The 20,804-nt window shown below is 40.1% G+C and overlaps 1 long non-coding RNA gene across 3 annotated transcripts in view; it reads left to right on the top strand.

Moving 5' to 3' along the window:
- The window catches only part of LOC116568700, a 38,038-nt gene extending 30,814 nt beyond the window's left edge, over positions 1–7,224 (top strand). For all 3 annotated transcript variants that reach the window (XR_004276732.1, XR_004276734.1, XR_004276733.1), the window contains one exon: positions 5,162–7,224. This is a non-coding gene — a long non-coding RNA (uncharacterized LOC116568700). The remainder of the gene's footprint in view (positions 1–5,161) is intronic.
- Positions 7,225–20,804: the final 13,580 nt, after the last annotated feature.

The following is a 20,804-nucleotide window of genomic DNA, read 5'->3' as shown; positions in this document are numbered from 1 at the left end:
GACCAGAGAAATCACAGATTACTTAAATTGACAAATAATCTATAAACACAAAAACATGGTATTATCAAATTTATGCTGACAAAAGGAAGAGTGATCACCTGAAACTTAAACTTTATCTGCAGTGTTTTTTTTTTTAAATTTTATTTATTTATTTGAGAGAGTGAGAGAGCATGAGAGGGGAGGTCAGAGGGAAAGCAGACTCTCCATGAAGTTGGGAGCCTGATGTGGGTGGGATCCGATCCCAGGACTCCGGGATCATGACCTGAGCTGAAGGCAGTCACTTAACCAACTGAGCCACCCAGGCGCCCCTATCTGCAGTGTTCTTAATTTTAGAGCAGGGATAGGCAACCATTTTCCATCGAGGGCCAGATGGTAAACTTTTCGGGCTTTGTAGGTCATAGGATCTCTTACAATCGCTCAGTGCTGCCTTTGTAGCTGGATAGCCACAAAAACGTGCATGCAATCACTACTGTAATGGACTGCCATGTTTGGTTCTGGATGTTAGAGTTTGTCTCAGTATTTTCTCCTCATAAGTCAAATGTGAGGAAGAAAACAAGTACGTGTGAATATATACATGTAAAACCAAAGTGACTTTGAGTCTTGAAGTATATGTCAGAACAGATTGATGGATTTGGACCTAATGAGGCTTAATGAAGGGGTCTCAGACTGGAAATCAAGAGATACATGTTCTGGTTCTACTTCTAGTCCCAACAAACTTAAATTTGAAGGGCCTCACTGTCTTCCTACATCAAGAGAGTCAAAGCATTCTGATACCTTTATCCCTAGCCTCCAGAGAACATCTACCACAATCATGCAGTCTTTAACAGATGCTGAAGCTCCTCTCACTGATGTATCTCTCCATGCCTACGTGAAGGAAGTCATCACTGGGCCCTCTGTAGGGTTAGAGTGAAGCAGGTGGAGAAGTGTGAGGCTGTCTATGATTAATCTACTCCAAAGTTTGCAACTCTGTAAACCTTTGGATTTCTTCTGCAAAACTACTCCCAAAAGCTCTGACATCTCAACCTCATTGAGTGTAGACAACCAGTAAGCTCAAGTTTCAGTCAATTGGCCAAACAGTAACAGCCACTTTCAGCTGCCTGAATCCAGACTCTCTATGAACACACTTCAGTAAATTTAGCCTAACCCAATGTTATGTTTCATTCCTCTCAATCTAACAATCAGAAAACCTATTCCCACATAAATTAGCCATGTTTCTGCAAATATGTAATAACACAATTTTGCAATTATTTTTAGCATAACTATACCCTCCCGACTCATACCTTGTACTTGTTCTGACTCAAGTTATAGAGACCGTGAGAGGTGGTGCTGGTAGGTGTTGACAAGGTGAGGTGGGAGGAGTTGATTTTGGTGGTAACAGAGTCTCAGAAAAACTCAAGGGTTCAAGACTCTCAGCTTTGAGTTTACACAGATACCCCATTCCAGGTCTTACTCCTTCCCAATCTTTCCAGTAAGAAGTTGGCAGGTTATAAATCCAATTGGTATTGTAATTCTGCAGCCTACCCAATTAAATTATGGACTAATCTGCAGCAAAGTCAGCTTAGTGGCTACAGAAAAATAAGAGAGTTTTTTGGGGCTGCTATAGAAACTCTGATTATCCAACAGTGTCTTTAGTTGAAAGTTTAAAGGCTGGAGGTTGGTCATTTTTTCTCTCAGTCGACTCACCAGTGCAGTCAAAAGCAGCTACCCTCCCTTCTAGAGTTGGCGGTTTTCATTCAAATCAAATCAAAACAAAACAAAACAAAACAAAAAAGTATGAAGACAGCTACTTGGTCTCCCAGGCATTGGCTTCAGCAAACATTGCATCACAATCATTTACCTAATCATGATACCAATGCATGTCATGGATTATTAGTAACCCACCCCCTTTTTTTCCCCAAAGAGTTAAGTAATGTATTTAGGATTTTTTTTTTTTTTAAGATTTTATTTATTTGACAGAGAGAGACACAGCAAGAGAGGGAACACAGATGGGGGGCAGGAGAGGGAGAAGCCGGCTTCCTGCTGAGCAGGGAGCCCAATGTGGGACTCGATCCCAGGACCCCAGGATCATGACCTGAGCTGAAGGCAGACACTTAACCAACTGAGCCACTCAGTGCCCCTAATCAGTGTATTTAAAGCCAAGAAACATAACTGAACCAATTCCAGAAATCTATCTTTTAGGATACGTTTCCTGGAACCAATCCTATTATTACCTATTAAGGTCTAGCCGGGAAGAGAATTAAATGTAAGGAATTGATTACACAGGTGTTTGCTGGCCGAAAGAGCAAAATAGAAACACTGAGGTAATGCAGAGATCCTAAATGCGGCTACCAGCTTACATTATCAGAGCCTAGAAGGTCAAAGGAGGGAGACCTGTCTGCTCTAGGTACCTCTGAGGAGACATGCAAGAAAAGTAGTACAAGAAGCTGGAGACCACGACAAAATGCTGATGTAGGGGCCTTTCTAAGAGGAACAACAAGCCAGCAGGATGAAAATCCCTTCTCTCCTCCTCCTGACTCCCAATTCCTTTGTAGGGCCTGCTACTTGAGGAGCCTAACAGAAAGAGAATTCTGGGAAATGTAGTTTGCAAAGTCCTGGCTGCATCATCACAGAGCTGCACAGAGATGGCTAAATTTAGAGTGAAATAATAATAGCTCAGTCCCTGGTACTCTTCCATGTCCCAAGGGAGGACTCCTATTAACCCACCCAGAAGACCGCAGTATTCAAAACCAAATGCCAACATAGTATTACACAATAAAAATAATTGCCAAAAAGCCAGAAGGCTTAGTCAATAGGCTCAGCATATTTTCTCCCTGGAGGCAAACCTCCCTGAGGGTAAACAGAAACTTTAACCCTCAGTTCCAACTCAGCCTTTACTCTTTGAGCTTTAGATATGCATAAATACTAACAGCTTCCATGATTCTGATGTCAAAATCCTAATTTATCTTCTCATTTATAAGTGGTCTGTCTAAACACCACCTGAGCCTTTGCCCTCCAAAATCAGGAAAATGAAGTCGTCTACTTTTTCAATTCTTAAGGTTCCCTGGAAATCTCTCCTTGTATTTAACAGAAAAAGAAATTATATTTCCCAAATTATGTGGCCTGATTTATCAGGACTCTTTCTGCCTACACATTACAAAAATTTAACTCCAAGTGGGTTAAGTCAAAAAAAAAAAAATAGTGGAATTCATTAGCACATGCCAGTCAGTCGGTATGTGTGTAGTAGATAGACTTGGATTTAGTTCTTCAGGAGTGAAGAGATACAGTGACAAGCTCTTCCTCCTTGTTCTGGCCTGTTCTGACCTCAGGTGCCTGCCCTTCATGCTTATTAGTCTGCTCGTGACCTTATGAAAAGAAACTACCTTCTTCTCTGCTCTAGTCCTCTCCTCTTCCCACCTACCTTCAGGTTTCTGGTTGAGTAAAACATAACATAAATTAAGTTAAAAGAGGACTGGGGCGCCTGGGTAGCCTAGTCAATTAAGTGTCTGCCTTCAGCTTGGGTCATGATCCCAGGGTCCTGGGATCAAGCTTCCTGCTGGGCAAGGAGTCTGCTTCTCTCTCTCCCTCTGCCCCTCCTACTGTTCCTGTTCACTTTCTCTTTCAAATAAATAAAGTCCTAAAACAAACAAACAAACCCCCACAAACGACTGATAAACTGGAGAAAACTTTAGCAATATATATAACATTAACTAGGAGTTAATCTCCAGATAATATCCGTAATGTAAGATCTCTTTAAATAAAACACTTTGAAAGAGATGAAGAACCCAAACAAATATATAAAGGACGTAAACAGGTGATTCACAAAATAAGAGAAATATTCAAGACACCAAACTATATCCAGGAGAAAAAGGTATCCATAAACCCATGGGGAAAGCGAAATTTTGTCAGTTTAACAACGAGTATCAAATCATAAAATCTGTACATTTTTTGGCCTAAAAATTTCTCTTCTAATCTAGCCTGAGGGAATCATTAGAAAAGTGTAGATGTATAAAGGTGTTGATTGTGATGCTTATATCGCAGTAAACACGAGATGTAGGTTAATGTTTCTTTAAGTTTAGTGTTCTTTAAGAATACTATGAACACAGCATTACTAATTTTTTCATTTCTTTTGCCCCATGCTCCAATATGCTGAGCATGAAGCTGTTACTAATCCTATTGCTCTTTAAACTTTTGATATTTGGGGCATTGATTTTTTGCATTATTTTCAATTTTTAAAAAAATACTGCATTCAGATACTATTTATTTTGATTAGTAAGGGCCTTTTTTTTTGTGGTGCCCTTTAAATGTGCTGAGGCAAGTGTTTCATTTGCTTCACCCTCTTCCCAGCTTTAAGAGAAATGGAGATTAATTTTATGTGTGTGTATTGGTTTGCTAGGGCTAGTGCCACAAACAGGACGGCTTAAGAGAATTTTATTGTATCACAGGTCTAGAATCTAGAAGCCCAAGACGTGGGCGCCTGGGTGGCTCAATAGGTTAAGCATCTGCCTTTGGTTCAGGTCAAGATCCTTGGGTCCTGGAATAGAGCCCCACATCAGGCTCCCAGCTCAGCAGGGAGTCTGCTTCTCCCTCTCCCTCTGCCCCTCCCCCTGGCTCATGCTCTCTCTCTCTCTCAAATAAATAAAATCTTAAGAAAAAAAAAAAAAAACACTAAAGAAAAGGAAAAAAAAAATAGAAGCCCAAGATGGAGATGTTAGCAAGCTTGGTTCCTTCTGGCTGTGCTGCTTCTCTCCCAGCTTATGGTGATCTGCTGAAAATCTTTGGTGATCTGTAGTTCATAGATGCATGAACTTGATCCCTGCTTTCATGTTTACATGGTGTTCTCCGTGTGTGTGTGTGTGTCCAAATTTCCCCTTTTTATAAAGACACTGGTCATCTTGGATTAAAGGCCCACCCTCCTTTTGTATGATCTCTTCTTGACTAACTCCATCTGCAATCATCCTATTTCCAAATAAGTTACCTTCTAAGGTACTGAGGGTTAGGATGGCAGCATATGAATTTGGGGGTGGGAGTGGGAAACAATTAAACCTGTAACACCACGTTTAGTAAATCTTCTCTTTGCTTTAGTTTCATATCCCAGAATCTTTGCTCTGCATTCAGTAAGGAGTAGGATTGACTTAGAGCCTCTGGCTTCCTTTTGACAATGAGTAATTCTCTACCTACCCAGATGCTAGCACCTTATGGCTGAGAGATGTGTAGCACCTGAGGATTGCCTACTCACCAGTCCATTACTGCTGACTCTTACAGCTACAGCTCTGGAACAAAAGGAAGCAAAGAAAAGTTGAAAAGCCAGTGAGCAATATGAACTCTAGGAGATGCATGAAATCCTAGGTACCTCCATGCCATCTCCTCATCGCCCGCTCCCAACCACTCATCTACAGTCCCTCAGAAAAGAAGCATCGTGATTTGCATTTGAACTTGTACCTACATCACTAAAATAAGAGTTAGCAGCCTTAGTTGAGTGTCTTTACAGACATGATTAAATTTAATCATCATGACAACTTTAGGAAGTATTACAAAGGTGGAAACTGAGACTTCGAGTTTACACAGAGTACACGGCAAACCCAGGATTTACACGAAGATCTCCTACATCAGAACCTTGACACGAGGAGCTCTACTGCATGACAGATGTAGACCGTTGACCTAATTCTAAGGTTCTGCCAAACCAGAGTAAAGCCATTAGACAAAAGACCCTCCAAAAAAACCTCACTTCTGCCCACTGCTGCCCTCCCTCTTTCCAACCACCTGGAGTAGAGATTTAGAGCTCTTTGTAACCACACTTCACTTTGTCAGTAACTTTCTAACAGATACTGTAACATGTATCTCTTAGTAGGAAACTTAGTACTGTATATACTCCCCAGTTAATGCGAACATAGTTTTCTTAAAGGTGAGAGACAGTGGAGCTCTGGCCATAATCTTACTCAAACTATGTTAGAGCATTGTGGGGAGTCATTGTGAGCCAACGATTATCACGGAGTTCCTCAACTGTGTTTGTGCAGAGTCTATAATCTATAAACTTCTCTTCTCTTTCCTCATCAAGATCTTTGCACAGATGGCTGTTCCCAAGGAGAGTTTGCAAGGATGGTATATAAATGAGCAGAACTCACAAGTGTTTTTCATCCTGATATAATTTAATGTTTTAATGATGCCACTTAATGATGTGCAACAGAGAGCAGAACATGTGTCTCTACAACTCATGATAATTAATTCAAGGGGTAAACAACGAGAGTATTAACTAATGTTGTCCCAAGGCCAAGCAAAAGGGAAAAAGAGGAATTTGAGAAAGAAATGCAAAGCCTGAGAGATTTCAAAATGGCAACAAAATTAAGAAAGAATAACAAACAGCCTATCTCCTAGTTATTTGGGTTTTTGTATTGCCATCTTTTCATGAAAACATGAAATTGTACATGGTGGATGATGGGAAAAGTTGGTCTATGTGTTAAAGAACATTCCATGCATACTCAATTATCTGTGCCATGCTGAATTGTACTAAGCTTTGTCATCATTGAAGTCTTAAAGCTGTCATCCTCCAAATCATTATTTGCACATTCCCTGGAAAGCATCATTCTAGAATTTTCAGGAAAGAAGAATGAAATGCCCATTCTTAAAGTAGTCTTCTTTCCCGTCATTGTCGGCCCCTTACAGTTTTACATTACCTACTCCCTCCTTCCGTTATGCCACCATCTCTTAATCTAGTTTCGGTCAAAGCACGAGAATTCTATGACATAAAGTGAGATCACTTCACTGCTGTCTGCCGTGATTTCCCAGTGCCTGTCATACTTTTTGCCTCTAACCTTCCAGAGATACATAAGTTGTTATTCAAATCTTGTACAGAAAAGTAATTCTGGAATCATTTTGGAGCTTTGAAATAGACCATACAACCAAAAATTAAATATAAAAATAAATATGTCTTTGAAGTTAAAATTTACTCTGATAGAAAAAACATCTGTTCATTTTGAACTGTGCTCATCTCTGCTTATTGTATTATATCTGATAGGCTACCTACAACCACACTGGAGAAATAAACATTTACTTGGGACAAATCCATCCTTGGACCATACTCTCTCCTTGTTACTCACAAAGTGGGCTATGTAACACTCCACTCCTGTTTCCTGTCGTCTTTGCCTCTTTATTTCTTCCCTGCTAGGATGAAAGAGGTGTGACTATTATACCCAAGAAGGAATCCACTCACCAAGAAAGTACAAGTACACCTAGCTTAAAAAAAAAAAACCTTGGTAAAATAGAATGAAAACTTACATGAAACAAAATAATGCACTACAGAGCTTTAATTATGATTCAACTCCTTACAAAATAATATTTACAAATAAATTTTCAGTTATCATTGAAAGGAATATATCTATAATTAGAGGAGTAAGGTCTTGGACCTTCAGATCCCACCACCGCCTCATCAGCCACAAGCAAAGTAATTAATGACCTACAAATCATTAGCTGTAATAATAGGTTCTTTAGAAAAAAATTAAATTCATTCCTCCTGTTTGGAAGAGAAATCACTACATTACCATCTAATGAGTGTCATTTTAAAAAAAATTATAAATATCTTGGTGAAAGAGCAATTTTCCCAAATAGAAAATGAACAAATGCCTACAGTTACTGCTAACACAACAAGCCCTTCTCCCTAAGTATCAGATCCTTCCAGAGTCTTCTAGAATACAACATGAACACAGATAAGACTCTGGCAGGTAGAACCTTTGGAACTATTATGCAATTGAGCCTACTGGCATGATGGGAATATATAATGAGATGCTCAAAACCCGCTCAAAGGCACACATTCTTGCAAAGTTCATATATGAGTTAAGAACCTGTCCACAGGGGTGCCTGGGTGGCTCAGAAGCCTCTGCCTTCGGCTCAGATCATGACCCTGGGGCCCTGGGATCCAACCCCGCTTCAGGCTCTTGCTCAGCAGGGAGCCTGCCTCCCCCTATCTCTCTGCCTGCCTCTCTGCCTATTTGTGATCTCTGTCAGTCAAATAAATAAAATCTTAAAAAAAAAAAAAAAAAACCTGTCCACATTTCATCACATATTTAGAGTTCAATACCACACTAATTACCATTACCACCTGCCATACTAAGCACGAGGATATAAGGAGATGGGTGAGGTAAGGGCGATCTCACAAAGTGGTTTCCATCTGGCTGGGGAATGTGAAGTCTTGGTCAGTGACGTCATCTTCTTCCTGAGGTATTCTAGCATCTCATGGAGCCTTAGCCCTTAGCACAAGAAAAAGGCCCCCGATAGAGAAGAGTACTCCTAACGTCGCATCACCACGTATGTCACTTAGATTATATGTGGTCTTCCAAAATTTTGTTTAAAAAAAAAAATCGCAATTACAGAAAAACAGTACAGAAAGACAAAAGGGAGGGGAACACACCAAGGTGGTTTAAAAGAGCCCCTGTCTTCAGACGTCTGTTGCTGAAACTGAGTTCTAGCATTTCTACTTGGAAAATCTCTCTTTTTAAACTCAGTCCAGATATAGAAGAGAAAATACATCTGCCACTCTACCCACCTTATGCCAAACCCTTTCTTCTCCCTGAGGAAAGAGGAATTGCTAACCAGATTGATAAGGCTCAAAATATTCATGTGGCCACACTTAAAAGTATGAGAATTCACTGTACATTTAAAGCGCTTAAGGCACACACGGATTCTCCCTTGGCTTGTTTTCTTCTTGGTGCTGGGGGTGTAAATACTTGGAATTGCCATTCAGACAGGGCAGGTCCTGCCAGGTCTTGGGGAGCTGGTCATGACTTCTCGGTACTGTGACTTGTGGCTGCCCCGAGGGTGGTGATGATAAGCTACAGACCTACAGACCGGGGTTGGGAGCAGCAGGCTTACGCAAATGCCTTTAAAAGAAACACTGATAAACTGGAGTGTGTCCAGAGGTACAGAGAAGTACAAAAGTCACCCTTTGAGAAACACTCTTCTAGGCTATGCAGATCAGATGAACAGCCCTGGGCCATCTATGTTTCCCCTTCTCATCTCTTGTTGAAAGATGAATTGGAATGCGGGGGAAGCACCCACAGGGGCGTGAGGCAGGAGATGGTTCTGCTGACAAGTCAGACCTGAGTCTTACCCATGAGCACTCAGTGTGAGCTCACCTTATTCTCAACCACCCAGTGCAGCTGGGTAAACTGCCTCTCCCTCCCTGCCTTCCCCTGTCCGCGGGTGGGCTGGTCCTTTAAGCAGCGGTTTGCCACCAAAGCTGTCTGTGTTCCTCATGACCTAATAGCACTAGGTTAACAGGACTGGTGGGGCAGAGAAGGGGACATGCAATAAGGTCTGCTTTAGGCCCTGTCCCTGTTGCCCCACTCCTAGGACTGCCCACTTACTAGAACTACTTAGAAAAAATTCAATCAATAATGCGTTAGCCAGCCTTTTGAAATTTCTCATGGGTCAGCCGGCATGGGCCCTGTTGAATTTTACACTTGAGAAGTTAACTGACTCTTGCTATTATTTCAAAAGTCAGAGTAATAAGGGAAATACTTCTTCCTTTTCCAGGAAATTCATTTAAAAATTGGCATCTCACATAGAACAATATCATTTACAGTAAGTCTGAAGCTAAAGTAAAAAGAACAGTGTTTTCTCTCTAAAAACTGTCTTACTGATTTTTGAAAATCCTCAGGTATTAATGTTAATTAATAACATCTGCCCCCCCCCACCAGCAATAACAGTCACATAATACGATGACTCTGGAAAATGATGTTCAAATATGTGTGCACCTGAAATATTAAAAATTTTGAAGTAAGAGAGAAACAGAAGTACTCCAAGATACCATGATTGTATACATGCTACACTTTTGAAAAGGCAAATTCTTGGAATCAAAAGCAAACTATCCATCAGTAGGGGACTCAGTAAATGAATCATAGTACATCCACAAAAGAGTATTACATTCTACCTTTTGCTTTTTTATTTTTAGCTAAATTTTATATCCTACAGATCTTTAAGCCATAAAGAAAAAAAGAGAAAAGAAAAGAAAAAAGCTAGGTAGATCAACATCTGTTTTTTTGGAAAAATCTCAAAGATACATAACTAATTCTGTGTTTAAAGACAGCATGATTCTATTGGCGTAAATATCTTTGTGCGTGTGTCTTCGTACTTGCATCTGTGTGTGTATATATGTTTGTGTGTCCTTGGGAAGGTATATGCATATATTCAACAAATATGCACCAGGCACCAATCTTTTCTAGGTATTATAGGAACATAGACAAAAAAGACAAGGACCTTACTCTCATGGAATCTACTTGTGTGTGGAGGAGAAATATAATGTACAATTTTTTTTTAAAGATTTTATTTATTTGACAGAGAGAAATCACAAGTAGACGGAGAGGCAGGCAGAGAGAGAGAGGGAAGCAGGCTCCCCGCTGAGCAGAGAGCCCGATGCGGGACTCGATCCCAGGACCCTGAGATCATGACCTGAGCCGAAGGCAGCGGCCTAACCCACTGAGCCACCCAGGCGCTGCTAATGTACAATTTTTTAAAAGATTTTATTTATTTATTTTGACAGAGAGAGAGAGAGATCGATCACAGGTAGGCAGAGAGGCAGGCAAAGAGAGAGGAAGAAGCAGGCGCCCTGCTGAGCAGAGAGCCCAATGTAAGGCTCCATCCCAGGACACTGGGATCATGACCTGAGCCGAAGATAGAGCCACCCAGGAGCCCCTATACTGTACAATTAAACAGAGAGATACTTTGGGAGAGCTACCAGCACCCTAAAGAAAATAAGCTACACTAAAGGACACATTGTATAAACTGGCTGAGGAAAGCCCTGAAAGCCAGACTTGATCTTTCAAGCAGAGAAATCATCCAGTGCAAGAACCTCGAGACAGCACCAAGCCAGGGTTGTAAAATTGGGCTAAACGAGATGGTAGAAAAAAGTTAAAGAAGTGGGCAGGACCAGATGATGAAGAGTCTTTTAGATCGTGTGAAGGAGTTTACATTTTATTCTGTATGCAGTGGAAAACTAACAATGAGGCTAAGGTTAGGGGAAAGGTGGAGGTCAGCTCAAATGACTTACGTATCTTAAAAAGTACACAAACATTCCCCTTGCCAGTCCCCAGGATGCATTCAAAACATCTAATATTGAAGGAGATACTCTTCATTGTTTTATTTTTTAACTATATACATATAATATTTGAAATTTTTGATGAAAAAATAGGCTAAGAATATAAGGTGGTAAACTAATACTGAGCTTTGTTTCTTGGTTTAATGTGCAACACTTTTGTTTCATGTTCAGTCAGCCAACATATAGTACCTCATTCGTTTTTGATGTAGTGTCCAATGATTCATTAGTTGCATATAACACCCAGTGCTCAATACTTTTTTTAAAGCATACTCGGCATGTTATCAGTCCTCACCAAAATGAGCAAGAACAGTGTCACATTAATATTAACTAAGATCTCCAAGCTTCTAAACTCCCCACCAACTCAGGCAGAAATTACTTTTTTGTTGTCTTTAGAAATTACTTTTTTAAGTTCCTCCCCATCTTCCAGCCCAATGTGAACCAATCGCTTAACCTCTAGAAATCCCAGCCTGGGATTCTGTAATGTCAGCAATGATATCCACCTCAAGACAATGAGCTAGTGCAAGGAGAGCTGAAACTTGAGTACATATTGGAGTACTACTACCTGGAGAGTTAAAAAAGGATACAGACCCTCACTGAAGTAGGATAAGACTTGAAAACCTGCATTGCATGCAAAGTTCACAGGTGATTCTGACCCAACACTGAGAACCACCAATATATTCGGCCAATCTAGTGCAATTTCTGGCTATGCAAGCCCTAATAAGACAGGGTTTTTCTTCTCACCTTTCCCTCTTCTGCCTGACCTACAGACTAGGGGGGCTTCCTTCCTATTATCCTACTCACCAACTATAAACAGACAAAATGAAAACTGACCAACATAAAATCTTGCATAAATAAATAAATCTTGCATAAATAAAAAGTTACTTGTGTAATTAGTAAATATTACATGTCATATGATTGTAGTCAGTTTTTACATCTATTTTTAGAATGTGCATATGCATGAGATGGGTGGGAATTGCATGAGATCCAGTCCTCTCAGTGAGGGGCAGTTGATGGTACTGGATCTGTTCCAATAGGACAATGAGGCACTTGTGTCCAGATTTATCCATGCCGTTGGCAATGTGTTCCAATAGCACTAGCTGACCCAGTCTCCCCAGATTTAAGGGCCAAGCACTGGCATGCCTGCTGCTGTGCTCTCTGTTACAGAGCCAGCGCCGTTCCTGTGTCCCTTCCAGACAAGAAGGGACCCATTGAGGTTCTGGGTCTTCCCAACACCCCAGAGCAGAAAATGAGCTGCATGGGTCCCCAGTAGAGGGGCCAAATAAAAACAACTCACACATTTGGAGAAGGTTACATATTCTAAGAGATGGAACACTTCAGAAGGAACCAGCAGATAAATACCTTGCCCTTCTTGGTCCTCCCCTTCCCTCTCACTGTGTGCCTAACTCTAGCCCCCGATTCTACTTCACATATCAACTTGATGTTCTGTCAGTCAGCCCTTAAAGCCATCCTCAATCCCCCCAAACTCACACCAACTAGAAGTGAGCCATTAAAACAGAGCAGCAGAGCGCCTGGGTGGCTCAGTGGGTTAAGCCGCTGCCTTCGGCTCAGGTCATGATCTCAGGGTCCTGGGATCGAGTCCAGCATCGGGCTCTCTGCACAGCAGGGAGCCTGCTTCCTCCTCTCTCTCTCTCTGCCTGCCTCTATGCCTACTTGTGATCTCTGTCTGTCAAATAAATAAATAAAATCTTTAAAAAAAAAAAAAAAAAACAGAGCAGCAGACCTCACCTCTGGTCATGAAATATAATGGACAAGGAGGATTCCCTACTCCCACCCCAGCAAGTACCAGACGCTGCGGAATGAAACAACAGAGATGTCCCGGAAAACAAAACCAGGGTCTGGTAGATTGGCAGCGACTTCCCTGACCTTGCAGAGAGTGCTTGCTACTCCCACCCATCAGGATTCGAAATTTGTTGTGGACCAGGGAAAGCTGGATGTTTTTTGTTTTTACTGTCTCTCTCCAAACAGAAGCTTATATTGAAGTTTTTCCTGTTGCTTCTTAATTATAGCATATGACTATGTTGAGAACCAATAGCTTGTCTTTTAGTCTGTATGTCACTTGAGCCCAGGGAAACACAAGGAGACCTGAAGCAGTGGATTGAACATCACCCAGAGATCTGGACTTTGAGAACAGAAGGACAGGTTATATATATGGAAAGAAAAATGTGATGTTGGGTACCAAAGAGGTGGACTCTGAAAATTCACCTTTACCCACATGATAACTGTTACTTTCAGTTCCTGAATCCCTGCTTGCAGTAGCTGTTACACCGTTTAAAATATATACCAGTCTGGCAGGTAAAAAGCAATATGTCAGTGTTAATTCAGTTTGCATTTTTATGAACTACTATTGCATTAGACCATCTTTTAATATACTTATCAGCTGTTTGGATTTGCCCTTGTGAGCTGCAGATTTTATCCTTGGTCTATTTCTCTAACAAGTGGTCTTTTTTGTTAAATTGCAGAAGCAGAGTATTATAGTTATTAACCCTTACTTAATCCATCACCTGCTTTGCAAATATTTGTTCCAAATTTAAGGACTATTTGCAAGCATTGCTTATATTTTATTTTTCATACAAGACTTTTAATATTTATATTCTCAGATATGTAATTTTAATCTAGGATTTTAATCATTATGGTCTTTCTCTCTCCCTAGATTTTATGTTATCTCCTAAATTTCTTTCTAAAATTCTTAACATTTTAATTTTTATATTTCAGTATTTGAACTGGAATTGACTTTTGTATATACAAAATGTCAGAATCTAATTTTGTACTCCTATAGGTGGGCAATCAGTTTTACCAGCACCAACTGTTAAATGAATCTTTCCTCCCTGAATTAAAATAATCTTGTCATATGTTATATTTTAATGCTTCCTGCTCTGTATCTGGATGAACAATTTGTCTATTCCTATACCAGTTCCATATTGCTCGGGTTTTAGTGGCTTTAGACTATGCTCTGATACATGGGATGCCCTGGTCACTATTCTTTTAGATAAATTTCCTGGATGTTTTTAAGATTTTTTTTTTTTTGTCTTCCAACTGAACTCTAAGGCTACTGTGTCCAGTTCTACAAAACATATCCAAGTTGGTATTCTAACTGTAATTATATGGAACATATAAATTGATTTGAGAATAATTAGCTTTTTACAATTAAATCCTCTCATCCAAGAACATGGTATCCAAGATCTTGATCTTAATTTTATATTGAAATTACTATAGTTTTCCTCATGTAGAGCCTTCATTCATTTTGTTTTTGTTTTTGTCTTTTGGTAAATTGATTGTGTAATGTCATCATAGGGAGAGACTATCTTTCCTACCTCATGAAACTTGCTTTGACCAAAACAGGCAGGCAAAAGTGAGAAAATGCAAGTTCCAAGCCTAGACCTCGATATGCCTTACATGTTTCTGGTGCTTCTCTTCTACTGTTGCCATGGCCATGAAAGGAGCTTCCTCTACAGACACTGACCCTTCAGCCTAAAGGCAGATCTTAGAGCAGTACCACTCAGCCAAGCCCGGCCAAGAGCAGTGGGTGAAATTACCTACCAAGATGGGCCACTCAAAGGTCTTATTTGCCATTCCCACTGTGCTCTTGTGAGGAGAGCATCCCCCTGCCATCTCTGCTGTGCCTTATACCATGTACTTCAAGAACAACCAACCCTACTACTTAGAGAATAGCAGATTGGACTGGATATTCTTGTCCATGCTAAAAGCAGATGGGGTAAGCTCAACATTAGGAAGAGTGAATCCTCTAAGAAACTTGCAGTGAAACTCTGCCCACTTGGGATGCTCTGTGTCAGATGGTAACATATCAACACACTCTGTTCCTCTTGTGAAGGATGAGATAATATGCACACAGAAGTGGGTCTCACAGGAACCGTATGATAAACAATTGCTCCCTTCCTCCTGAAGCTTGTTCACAGGCCAATCTGGGAAGCGCTGACTACTAGCCTCTTTGGGTTTGGCCTGTGAATGTCAACAAATCTCTATACTCTAACTTTTTATTTTCCAGCAACAAAAATAATAACTGGCATATTTTAGTATTTATCATAAACAAGACAAATAATACCAAAGAAATCTGCTATTTTATAACACATATCGGTCTTACTTTGTTTAATCCCAATAAAGTAATCTATTATTGTTTCCCTTTTACAGGTAAGGAAACTGAGCCTTAGAGAGGTAAAGTAACTAGTTCAGTGACATACAGCTTGGAAGTAGAGGAACTGGGATATAGATCCAGACCTGTCTGGTTACAAAGGTGGTCTCCTATGCTTCCTGTAGCAGTGGTTCTCAATGTGTGGTCCCCAGACCAGCAGCATCAGCCTCTCCTGGGCACTTGTTAAAAATGCACATTCTTGGGGCATCTGGGGGGCTCAGTCGGTTAAGTGTCTGCCTTTGGCTCAGGTCATGATCCCAGGGTCCTGGGACTGAGCCCCCGCATCAGGCTCCCTTCTCAGCGGAGAGCCTGCTTCTCCCTCTCTTTCTGTCTGCCACTCTGCCTAACTGTGCTCAATCACTCTCTCTCTCTCTGTCAAATAAATAAATCTTAAAAGAAAGAAAGAAAGAAAGAAAGACAGGCACATTTTGGGGTCCCACTCAGATCTATTGAATCAGAAGCTCTCAGAAGGGAGCCCAGGAACCTGTTTTAATCAAGCCCTCATGTGAGGACTCCAATGCCTGCTTAAGGTTGAGAACCCTATGCTCTATGCCATACCATCTCCATAAAATGATTTTAAAGGAAAGAAGGAACTCTGTGAGCAGAAGTGATTGAAAGACTTCCTAAAGAAGATGTACTATAAGCTGAACTTTAGAGAATGGAAGGATAGAAGTGGGAGTAAAGAGGAGATGGGGAAAGCTAACCCTACGTTTACCATATGATCCCACAACTGCACTCCAAATGAGCTGGAAATTTATGTCCACACAAAAACCCGCACACGAATATGTACAGCAGCTTTGTTCATGCTGGTCAAAATTTGGAAGCAACCAAGATGCCCTTCAGTAGGTTAATGGACAAATAAACTGTGGTACTTCCGGACAATGGAATACTGACCAGTGCTAAAAAGAAATGAGCTATCAAGCCATGAAAAGTCACAGAGGAAGCTGAAATGCATGCTACTAAGCAAAAGAAGCCAATTTTAAAAAGCTATTTACTTACAGTTTTATGACTCTAACCATATGACATTCTGGACGTGGGCAAAACTGTGGAGACAGTTAAAAAGATCAGTAGTTGGGGGCTTGAGAGCAAAAGCAGACATTTTTAGTATTTAGTGAAAATCCTCTGTATGCTACTATGATGATAGATGCATATCATTACACAATTGTCCAAACCTACAGAATATATAACTTCAAGAGTGAATCCCAATGTAAACTATGGACTTCAGATGGTTATGATGTGTAATTGAAGGTTCATCATTTATAACAACATATCAGTCTGTTAGGGGATACTGATAATGGGAGAAATTATATGTGTGGGAAGGTGGGGGCATAAGAGAAATTTCTGTACCTTCCCCGTAATTTTGCCAATGAACCTAAAACTGCTCTAAAAAATAGTCTTAAATAAGCTATTTAAAATACTAAGTACCAAAAGCACTTTGCTTAGGGAAGTCTGAAGTCAAAAGAGGGATTATTTGAATGGAAAGGCCAACACTAGCTTGCATAGAGGAAATAATCATTAAAAGAGGCCATAAAGAGTTTGGTATTGGAACAGAGGGAAAGTACTATTCAGGTAGGGTTTCTTAAACCTAGAAATGTTTTGGGAGAGACAATTATCTGTCCTGAAGGGGCTGTCCTGTGTATTGTAGTAGCATTCCTAATCTCTACCTGCTAGCTGCCAGTTATCCTCTAGCTGTGACAACCAAAAGTCTCCAGACATTGCTAAATGTCCCTGATGAGGAGAAGAGGGAAAAGACAAGATGGCCCTGGTTAAGAACCAGTTAAACAACCAAGTGAAGGGAACAGCAAATGGAAAGGCATGCAGGCAAATAGCATAAGGAAAGGGAACTGTTTGGTTGAAATACAGTATTGTAACCACTATTCATTATAAAAGGTGGGACTGAAAAGTAATTAAGTAATAAAAGATGGGGTTAGAAAAGTCTTCTGGGAACACAACTCTTCATTCATGCTTTTGGTTTAAAAGTTTGAGGTATATTATACACAAAGATAAACTCACAATGGATGAAAGACCTCCATGTGAGACAGGAATCCATCAAAATCCTAGAGAAGAACATAAGCAGTAACCTCTTCAACATCAGCCACAGCAACTTCTTTCAAGACACATTTCCAAAGGCCAGGGAAACAAAAGCAAAAATGAACTTTTGGGATTTCATCAAGATAAAAATCTTCTGCACAGCAAAGGAAACAGTCAATAAAGCAAAGAGGCAACCCACAGAATGGAAGAGATTTGCAAATGATACTACAGACAAAGGGCTGATATCCAAGATCTATAAAGAACTCCTCAAACTCAACACCCAAAAAAACCAGATAATCAAGTCAAAAAATGGGCAGAAGACATGAGCAGGCACTTCTCCAAAGAAAACATACAAATGGCTAGCAGACACATGAAAAAAAATGTTCATCATCATTAGCCACCAGGGAAATTCAAATCAAAACAACATTGATGTGGTCCATATACACTATGGAGTATTATGCCTCCATCAGAAAGGACGAATACCCAACTTTTGTAGCAACATGGACGGGACTGGAAGAGATTATGCTGAGCGAAATAAGTCAAGCAGAGAGAGTCAATTATCATATGGTTTCACTAATTTGTGGAGCATAACAAATAACTTGGAGGACATGGGGAGATGGAGAGGAGAAGGGAGTTGAGGGAAATTGGAAGGGGAGGTAAACCATGAGAGACTATGGACTCTGAAAAACAACCTGAGGGTTTTGAAGGGGCGGGGAGTGGGAGGTTGGGGGAGCCAGGTGGTGGGCATTAAGGAGGGCATGTATTGCATGGAGCACTAGGTGTGGTGAAAAAACAATGAATACTATTATGCTGAAAAGAAATAAAAAAAGAAAAAAATTCCAAAAAAAACCCAACATTGAGATACCACCTTACACCAGTCAGAATGACAAAAACTGACAAGGCAAGCAACAACAAATGTTGGAGAAGCTGTGGAGAAAGGGGAGAAGCTATGGAGAAAGCTAAAGAACAGTGTGCAGGTTCCACAAAAAATTAGAAATAGAACAACCCTATGACCCAGCAATTGCACTACTGGGTATTTTCTGCAAAGATACAGATGTGGTGAAAAGAAGGGCCATATGCACCCCAATGTTCACAGCAGCAGTGGCCACAATAGCCAAACTGTGGAAAGAACCAAGATGTCCTTCAACAGACAAATAGATAAAGAAGATGTGGTCCATATGCACAATGGAATATTAGCCATCAGAAAGGATGAATACTCAACTTTTGCATCAACTTGGTAAGGATCACAAGAGATTATGCTAAAGTGAAATAAGTCACACAGAGAAAGTCAATTATCATATAGTTTCACTTATTTGTGGAACATAAGGAATAGCATGGAGGACATTAGGAGAAGGGAAAAATGAAGGGGGAGAAATCGGAGTGGGAGATGAACCATGAGAGACTATGGACTATGGGAAATAAACGGGGAGTTTTAGAAGTGGGGGGGTTGTATGAGCCTGGTGATGGGTATTAAGGAGGGCACGGGTTGCATGGAGTATGGGGTGTTATACACAAACAATGAATCATGGAATACTACATCATAAACTAATGATGTACTGTATGGTGACTAACATAACATAATAAACAAAGTAAATAAATAAATTAAATAAAAGTTTGAGGTATATTCTGTAAACAAAGAGGCACTACTGGAAGTCTTTGATCTGGGAACAACAGGTTTAGAGCACTAGGACTTTCTGATAAGGTTGTTTGGAAGGGGTTAAAAAGACTGGTTCATGTCCTTTGGTGAGAGAATTTTAAAGAACTGTCACCTAGTCAAGCCATTTACACTAATATGTCTTCATTAACTAAAAGATGGTGAGTGTTTTTTGGTCAAAAGTTTATACATGTGCAATATATTTCATAATAAAATTTTCTCCTTAGGGGCACCTGGGAGGTTCCATCAGTGAAGCGTCTGACTTTTGATTTTGGCTCAGATCATGATCTCAGGGTTGCGAGATCAAACCCCAGGAAGGGCTCTGTGTTCAGCAGGGAGTCTGCTTAAGATTCAGTTTGTCTCTCCTCCAGGTTGCCCCTCGCTCCGCTGAGTGTGCACTCTCCCTCTAAAGGAAATAAATAAATCTTAAAAGAAGAAAAAGCCTTCTTCTGGGACACCTGGGTGGCTCAGTTGGTTCAGTATCTGCCTTTGGCTCAGGTTATAATCCCAGAGTCCTGAGATCGAGGCCCGCATTAGGCTCCTTGCTCAGCGGGCGGTCTGCTTCTTCTCCTTTTGCCTGCTGCTCTGTCTGCTTGTGCTCTCTGTCTCTCTGTGTGTCAAATAAATAAATAAAATCTTTTAAAAAAATCTTTGTAAAAAGCTCATTTTAGATAAAGAAAGATGGCACTATTTCGAGCCATTTACTCCTGTTTTCTCTATCATACCACGAGATCTGCAGGAAGTGACAATTCTCAGCTGAGAACTGGCACATATGGACACTCAATGCATTTTGTTCAATGAATAAAATATTCAACAAAGGATAATGAAATACATTTTTTATTCTAGAATTTAAGAGAAACTGATTTTTTTACTCTTGCGTTATCTATGTACAGTGATTATATTTCAAGGGGTTTGTCTTTAGAACCAACCTCTAAACCTAGAGTCTTCAGGACAAAATGTTCATGCCCTTATCCCCCATGCCTCTCCGCATATATGCCATGTGCTCCCGGGGCACTGTGACAATACTATGGTCAGTACTGCTCAGTCAGCTTTAGCAACAAGTGGATTACTGTCTGAACAGATGAAAGAGGACACTTCAAATTTTGTCTTGTTAAACAGAAAACTTCCAAGAATTGGGGAAAATCAAATCATATGGAAACCAAAAATAATACCTTTTGTAGAATATAATATAACTTATTAAAATCCAAAGTGGACACAAATTCAATAAGCAGAAGGTTATAAGTGGCATCCCATTATAATCATATAATGCTGAACTAAAATGTTAAGGTTGTCAATTCTCTTCTGTTAGAGATAATCCGATTACTGCAGGTCACGTAATAGAAATGGGATATGTAGGCTTTCCACGGCAGCAATTCCCTTGCTGTGATTTTGACCAGCACATCTTTAGTTATGCATTAATACATAAATAATAAAACAATTTTGAATTTCTAGAGTTCTCCCAGAATCACATGACCTAAAGAATTATACCCAAAATGACCCTGAGTGATAAAGATTTTCCTTTTTCACAAAATGTCCTCCAGCTCCCAAGAATAAGTGGGAAATAAAAAACAACAAAGAAATAAGAGGCAGACTAGGCACATGAATCAAATGTAACTATGAAGTCTTAAATACTTTGCACCTTTTTTTGAAAGATAGTAGAGACGTCTTTAGGAAGATGGTTATTTTTATTAATATATAAATATGCATTACGACTTCCTGCAGGATATCTTAAAAGGGGGTTTGATTGAATCCACCCAATTAGAAAAGAAGTAGTTCAAAGCTAAGATGAATAAACAAAATAAAAAGGGTAGAGATAAGTATCTGTGGAATTTTAGATGCTTTGAGTCAGCCTGCAAAGGCTATCCTATCCTGTGACTTAGGACAGA

Source organism: Mustela erminea, chromosome 11 (genome assembly GCF_009829155.1).
Source record: "Mustela erminea isolate mMusErm1 chromosome 11, mMusErm1.Pri, whole genome shotgun sequence".
NCBI lineage: Eukaryota > Metazoa > Chordata > Mammalia > Carnivora > Mustelidae > Mustela > Mustela erminea.
The sequence above is the reverse complement of the archived record's forward strand: the minus strand, read 5'-3'. Positions and strand labels throughout refer to the sequence as shown.